Consider the following 7557-nt stretch of genomic DNA (forward strand, 5'->3'; position numbering starts at 1 on the left):
AATAACGTTAACAAGAGGAACTTCTCCTGCTAAGTTAACTGAAGCAAGACTATTCTAGAGGTAGTGAACTGACTGAAAATTTTAGGTTTTTTCTCTTTACATTGTCAGGTTGTATGGAGAGAGGAAGTGTTCTGAAAAAATTGTCTGATTCCTATTACTCTTTCTTTTAGTTACTGTTAATAAACTTTTCTTTACACCCATTTAAAGTTTTAAGCAAACTTTTCCTTTCTCCTAATCCTACCTCAGAGCAGGAAATGAGTACGTATATTCTAGTGAGTGCACTGGTAATTAGCCAACGCTGAACCCACCCCACTAATTGATGCATTGGCCAAGATATCTTAAAATTATGAACAAAAATCACTACAGAAACGTCCTGATTAATTGCCTCAGACAAGAGGGAAATGACGGCAGAGCCATGGTTTGTCAGGACTTGCTTGATCCTAATGAGCCCCGTGGTGCATTTGGAGCTGAGCCCTGAAACCTCAGGGCCTGAGAGGAGAATGAACAAACCTTTCCAGGACTCAAAGTCAAAAGAAAGCCCCAAAGTGGTTGGAGTCTCAAAGCATGAATGGGTCCCACTGAGGTCCATCCCCAACACAGGCTCCTCATGGACTCCTTGGACGAGAGAACTGGAGGCTGAGATGGCACAAAAACCTCTCAGAGACTCAAAATGGCACAAAGACCTCTCAGTGTGGAAAGGAAAGTCCAAAGTACCTTAAAAACCTTGAGTATCTCAAAGCATTAATGAGCTCCACTGAGTGTCAGTAGAAAGCTCTCTAGGGACTCATTAAAGCAGATAATGGGGGCCATGATTGCACAAACCTCTCACAGAGTCTGGATCAAAAGGGAAACACCAAGTACCTTAAAAGAACTGAAGTACCTTGAAGCATTAATGAGCCCCAATATGTGTTGTTCCTGACAAAGCCTCTCCAGGGACTAATTAAAGTAGATAATTGGAGGCCATGATTGCAGAAAGCTCTCAGAGACTCCAAGGCAAAAGCAAAAGCCAAAGTCCTTTGAACAACCTGCAGTCCCTGGGAGCATGAAGGAGACCCCAGGGCCATTGCTGACCAAGGCTCCCCAGGGACTCCTTCCAGCAGATCCTTGAGGCCACTGGGATGTGGGCTAGGGGGGGATGCTGAGGGCAGGACCAGGGGGTGACAGTGCCCAGCCTGGCTGGGGCTGTGCCAGGAGGCCCCATGGCCTCAGGACAAGGTGTCTCCTGACAGCCCTTGGTGGCACAGACCCTGCTGTGCCCCAGGGCACCAAGACTTGGCTTCTCTTTGTCCCCACCTGTCATCAGTGCCTCCAGTTCTCTGCTCTGCCTGGGGCCTGGGGACACTTTCTCAGTCGTGTCCCTCAGTGGGACCCATTAAAAGTCCAAGAAACTTTGGAGTTGGAGTCTGACTTGGAGTTCTGGAGAGGATTCTTCATCTCCCTCTCAGGGCCTGATGTTCAGGGCCTGAGCACAAAGCCCCAGAGGGTCATTAAAGTCCTTGTGCTGTGTCTGTGCTGCTGAGCTGGGTCGGGCTCCTGGCACAGAGGGTGATCCTGGTAACCAAGGAGAGCTTCAAAAGCACATTTCTCTTGCTGAGCAGCTCTTCTCCCAGCCCAGCAGGGCTGGGGCACTGCCTGCAGCCAGCCCGGGCACAGCACAGAGGCACAGAGAGCTTCAATCAGTCAGGGCTGGGAAGGGCTGAGAAGTGCCTGGGGCAGAATCACTGCCAGCCCTTGGTACAGGAACCTCTGGCTGCAGGACAATGCAGCTGCAGCTCCTGCAGTGATCTCCTAAAGCTGGAACATCCCAATGCCCACAGACCCTGTGAGTACATTCTGTGCTCATCTCTTGTGCAGAGCAGCCAGAGTGAGTGAATGTGAGCAGTGATAACAAAAACTGGGACAAAGAAGGCCCTGGACTTACTCCAACGGGTTGAGCCAGGGGTGTGTAACTGGGGAAATTGAATCTCCTTTTGGATGTTCCTGTTAGATATCCTAAATAATCAACCTTAATAAATTGTTGAAATCAGGGGCTGAGTGTGCCCCATTCCCACTGGGACACCTGGAAGCTTCCAAGAAAGGTCTAGTGTTGCTATCGCGCTGGCGTGGTAGTGTGGAGAAAGGGTTTTAGAAAGGCCTTGGGAATGGGAAACTGAGGAAAAGAGACATTTATGTATGCCCCATTGTTTCGGGAAAGTTTCGCTTCAGCATTTCTCTGTAAACCCCTTTTTCCCCACCCCTGAGCAGTTCCCATTGGACCTGACCCCTGGGGTGGTTCTGATGAGCCCATGCTGGACACTGTCTCTATTGGTTAGACCTTATCTCTTAATTTTGCTGTATAAAACTGTATCTGGGCAGTAGCCCAGGGAAAAGCCAGGGAATCTCAGGAAAATGGAAAGCTGGACAAGACAAACGCAGATCTAAACCAATGTGGTTAATCAAACGTTCTCCGTTTATTCAAGATAAGATGGTAGTTTATATAAGCTTCTACATAGTTTACAAAAACAAAGACACTCTGATTGGCAAGCTAACTGAAACGTAAACTTTAAGGCATTTAGAGATTTTGAGGAGCTAAGATTTTAGTTAGAAATAAGTCTTACTAGAGTTAATTAAAATAAGAATAATAAATGAGTAGGCCTTGATGAAGTTAGGAGTTAGTAGTTAACTAATAATTAATTGCTTGTAAGCACAATGTTTGGTTAGCTGGGTTTATAATGAAGAATATAGAAACTGATAAATAGCTTTTAGGAACATAAGACAATTGTGGGCCTCCTCTCTTCTGAAACCAATTGAAGACAAGGAATGGGAGTTCTACCAAGAGTTCATTTGTCCTACCCACATTGAAAAGGTAGAAAGGTCAGAACGAGGAAGACTTCATTTACTTCCTCATTTTGGGACCCCTCCCCATGAAAGGGACCACTGGCTTATTTCAAGGGACAAACTACACATGCTTAATAGCTTTTAGAGTGATTAGCATACGAAGCGGGGAATGGGATGTACCAAAATGATGAATATGTATTTCTATTCTGTGTATTCAATACTTGTATGGATAAAAAGACTCTGTAATCACCTGGAAGGTGCGGTGTGTATTTGGGAGCTATCCCGCACGCTGCCCGGCGTCGAATAAACATACACTTTCTAACTTTAAACTGTTAGAGAGTTTTTGTCCGTCTCAGTTGGATATCGATACTAGATCAATATCCATATTTTTTTAATACATAAGGGAGAGAAACCCACACTTTCTCTCTTCCCTCCTACACTGCCCCCCAAAATAAAAGTGATCCCAAAGCAAACAAGGGCAGAGGAGCAGCCCAAGCCCTTCCTTGCCTGCAAAGCAAAGCAGCCCCTGCACAGGTTCTGGAATCCCACCTCTGCTCCCACCATGGAGGTTTGTTTGTGTCAGGCTGGCTGCCCCAGCCCCAGCCCCAGCCCAGGCCATGCTGGGTGCTGGGGGCTGTTGGCAGGGCCAGGAGCCCACTCCCATTTTGTATCCACCCCAACCCGTGCCCCCAGCCCTGCCAAAAAGCAGCTGGGCACCGACTGAAGTTGCATCTGCCCCAGCACAGGGGGAACCTTTTGTTCCCAGCCAGTCTGAGCAATGCCCAAATCTGGGAGCATTTCCCCGGCTGTGGACTCATCTGCAAATTCGTTGTGGAGCCTGGCTTTGAAGACGGTGCCAGAAGTCCATCATCTTCAGCTGCCAGTGGCCAACTTGAGGAAGAGTTTGTCATCCTTGATGTCATCCTCACTGTCTCCAGCAGCAGCAGCAGCCCCACCTGGTACAGCTTCTCCAGGGGCTCCTTCTCCTTCCCTGGGGGTCAGACCAGGCTGTCAGGGTTCTGCCCAGGGCCCCAGCTGTCAGGGAACCAGGACACGCAAAACCAGCTCTGATGGCAGCCACCAGTGCTGGGCAGAGCAGCTCAGCTCCAGCATAAGAGCTGTGTGTTCCCACCCAAAGACCCCAGTGCATTGACACAGGCAGGGAAAAAAGTCTGGGTTTCCTTGCTTCTGATTGCCAGGGCATGTGTGGAGCTGTAACTCACCAGGGCCCTGCAGCAAAGTGTGCATGTGGCTCTCTCCCTTTTTCTATGGCAGGTGAATATCCTGTATCCAAGGTTCACAGAACAGGTCTTCTAAGGAAGGTCTGTCCAAGAAGTGCATGGATAAACACCACCTGATAAGATCTTGGCACTCTGGGCAGAGAAACCAGAAACCAGCGGTCAGCTAGAGAAAGCTCCTGTCCGCTTTGCCCCACTCTTCCCATGCCCAGGCCATGCTGCTTTTGTGCTCCTGGCCTTGCCTAAACTTTCCCATCAATTCTCTGTTGTGGAGGAGAGCAGGAGAGCAGGACATGTGCCACCTCCTCAGCAGCTGCCAGAGCGAGATGCTCACGAGCTGCTGCTGTCTCCCAGCACTGGTACTCCCCCGTGGCCAGAGATGAGGATCCACCTGGAGAGAGCCGCTGTGGCAGCGAGAGCTGATGGTCCCAGCTGATCTTCCGGCCCCTCCTGAAAGGGTGCTGCCCGCAGACCATCTGGTGCAGCAGGATGCCCAGGGACCAGATCGTTGCTGCCTCTCCGTAGTACCAGCCCAAGTGGGTCCATTCCGGGGGGCTGTATGAAACTGTTCCTGTGGAATACAGATGGAGTTCATCAGGGGGATGCTGCTGCTGCTTCCAGAGCCTGGCCCCAGCATCCCTGGGCGTGCAGGGGCCGCCCCAGTGGCACACGGGGCGACTGCTGCACTCTCGCCAGCACCTGGGACTTGTCTACAAACTCAGGGCTGGACAAGAAGCCACTGGTGATGGAAGAGGGCAGCAGAAACCCCAGAAAGTCCTGACCATGACATGTAAAGCAAAAACTCACTCAGGGCTGGGGGAAAAAAACATGTCCTTATCCTCCCTGCCTGCAGTGCCCCAAACATATTATGAAGCCAAGGCAAACAAGATTATTGGAGCAGCCCAAGCCCTTCCTCTCACCTGCACACCAAACTGGCTGGTGCACTGGTCCTGGCCCGATGTGGTAGATAGGGACAGGCGAACGGAAGATCCCGGGATGTGACGGAAAGAAAGACCTTTCCCCCTTCACCCTGCAACACGTTATCTACCACCCCCAGAACATGTAACCACACCTAACCCAGTAGTTTTCTACTCCTGACTAACCCTAGAGACCCTACCAACCCCCCCATACGTAGCAAAGTCCCCCAAGACTATTTAAACCCATGAGATAAGATAATAAACGCTTTCGACCATCCACCACACTGGTGTCAGCGTGTGTCATTAGCCCGAGTAGCCCGGACTTGGCCGGGCTGCCGTGCTGCTTCTTGAAACCAGGTCACCGTTGCCTCCCCTGAAGGTAACATATCTGGTGCTGAAACCCGGGAAAAATTCGCTCGGGTAGCAGGAGTCGCCTGGACAAGGGCAGCGGCTGGAGCGGTCAAACCGTATCTAGGCAAGGGAGACGTCCCAGGACCCGCGATCGTCATGGACGCCATCGCCAGGGTCGTAAGTGAGATTCAGAAGCAATGGGGTATCGAGTGTAAGCTCAAAGACTTTTATCTTGCTATAGCAAGGCTGCTTGAGCCTGGGGCAATTGAACGCCCCGTGGATGTTCTGCATCCGGAAATATGGGAAAAATGCACAGCCACGCTGGCCGAGGACACAAAATCCTCAGGCAGTGGCAAAAGCCTTAAGGCGAGGGGCAAAGTAGAGAAAGCCCTGCACAGAGCAATAGAAGAGCAGGAGACATGAAGCGTGGCACGTACGTGTTTATTGGTTACACCCAAGCTAGGGGTAGGAGCGGGATCGCAAACTGCCCCTGAGGGCGATCAGCCCGGGAGCAGGGATCTGGGGGGGCCCGTCGCGTCACCCCTCTCCCCGGGCCAGAGACCAATCCCTGCCGCGGAAACCTCCCAGAAATCTGCGGCTTCCCCGTCCGTCTCACCGCCACCGGTCAGTGACCCGTTGATGGAGGTGCAGCAGCTTTTGGCAGGGGCTGGCGAGGGAAGCCAGAGACGCAGAAACCGTGGCTTGGGAAGAGATCCTAACCACGCCGCCACCCTACTCCGTTGAAAATGGCGCTGGCAGCCAAGGAGAGGGGCGGGGCGCAGGCGGTCTCGGCGCGAAAAGCCTGGAGGCGCGCGGTTTTAGAAATGCGTGTGCATGGGAGAAAGAGGAGGAGAGCGGCAGAGGGCACAGAGCCAATCAGAAGACGTGCCTGACGCTGCTACCATTTAAGGGAGAGACCTCCATCTGCAGAAGGCAGGGCAAGCCTGGGGGGCGAGAGCAGTGCCGCCTCCGAAGGGAGGAGTGAGCTCGGAGCCGGACAAAAAGGCAGCAAGCCCCGGAAATGCGCTGGCATCCGACTTCCGAGTCGGAGTCCAGCAGCAGCTCCGCCAGCTCGGAAGAGCTGACGGAAGCCGGCTGGGACTCTGAGATGGAGGAAACGGAGCCAACGCAATTTAAGACAAAACCGAGTAAAGCTTTAAGCCGCACCGAAAAGCAACCACAATACGAACCAGTCCAGTTTACCAACTGGGGAGAAATAAAAATAGCCTGTGCTGAATGGTCCCCAGCGGCTGCCATACAAGCCTTCCCAGTGAGGCTCACTGGCCCGGAAGGGAACCAACAAAGGGTATATACCCCGGTAAACCCAAAAGATGTACAGTCAATTGTCAAAGCCATTGCAGAAAAAGGAATCAATTCGGCCATGGTTCCACTTTAATCGATGGTCTTTTTAGTAATGACGACCTGCTTCCCTTTGATATCGAGTGAATAGGTCGCATGATACTTGATGGTGCAGGAATGATTGTGTTTAGACAGGAATGGGAGGATAATTGTACAAAGCTATTAGCCCAAGCATCTGGCGCGAGGCAACCACTACACAGACCAAGCCGCCAGACAAAACCCGAGAGTCCCACACCAGTGAGATCCAGACATGCACAGTGTCTTTGTGTGATTTTGCTGTTGAGGCTTGTGGCCGGGGGGCAAGCCGACCCAGGCCACTACCCTCATCAGCCATTTAGGTGGGTCATGCAACATCTTTCAAGTGACAAGGTGTTCAAAGAGGTCACCACAGCGAACACCCCATCCTTCGTATTCCACATAGCCGATCTGTTTCCAGGACAACCAAAACTACGGCCCATAAACCGACGTATCGTACTCATGTACATATCCTACTGGTGCCCAGAGTCCAACCCGGGGAAAAGGTACTGCGACTACCTGGGGTGGGGACATTGCGGATACTGGGGCTGCGAAACCATTGTTACAGATGCCAGACCATGGGGAGACGGGTGGCAACCACAGGAGCCCGACAAATTCTTACAGTTCACCTGGGCACCCTTTGGCTGTGGAGACCACAATGCACAGCCTAGATATCAGGGATGCATAAGTTATAACATGACCGTTCTACAGCCAGATCACCCTAGTTGGGCCACGGGTAGAACGTGGACAGTGGTCCTCAGAGGACTGAGAAGGTGGGTGAATGTACGAATTATCAGGCTCCAACAACCAGCACCTCGACCAGTAGGACCCAATAAAGTTATCAAGAATGTGCTAAAAGG

At 51.6% G+C, this 7557-nt stretch overlaps 1 long non-coding RNA gene across 1 annotated transcript; it reads right to left on the reverse strand.

The window, feature by feature from the left end:
- Positions 1-3785: 3785 nt before the first annotated feature.
- Positions 3786-4612, reverse strand: LOC121468893 (uncharacterized). Its single transcript, XR_005978673.2, has 3 exons — positions 4447-4612; positions 4041-4190; positions 3786-3852 (listed from the first exon to the last, which is right to left on the reverse strand). It is a non-coding gene; the product is annotated as an uncharacterized lncRNA (long non-coding RNA).
- Between the last annotated feature and the right edge of the window lie 2945 nt (positions 4613-7557).

The sequence above is a fragment of the Taeniopygia guttata genome, chromosome 16 (assembly GCF_048771995.1).
Source record: "Taeniopygia guttata chromosome 16, bTaeGut7.mat, whole genome shotgun sequence".
Lineage (NCBI taxonomy): Eukaryota > Metazoa > Chordata > Aves > Passeriformes > Estrildidae > Taeniopygia > Taeniopygia guttata.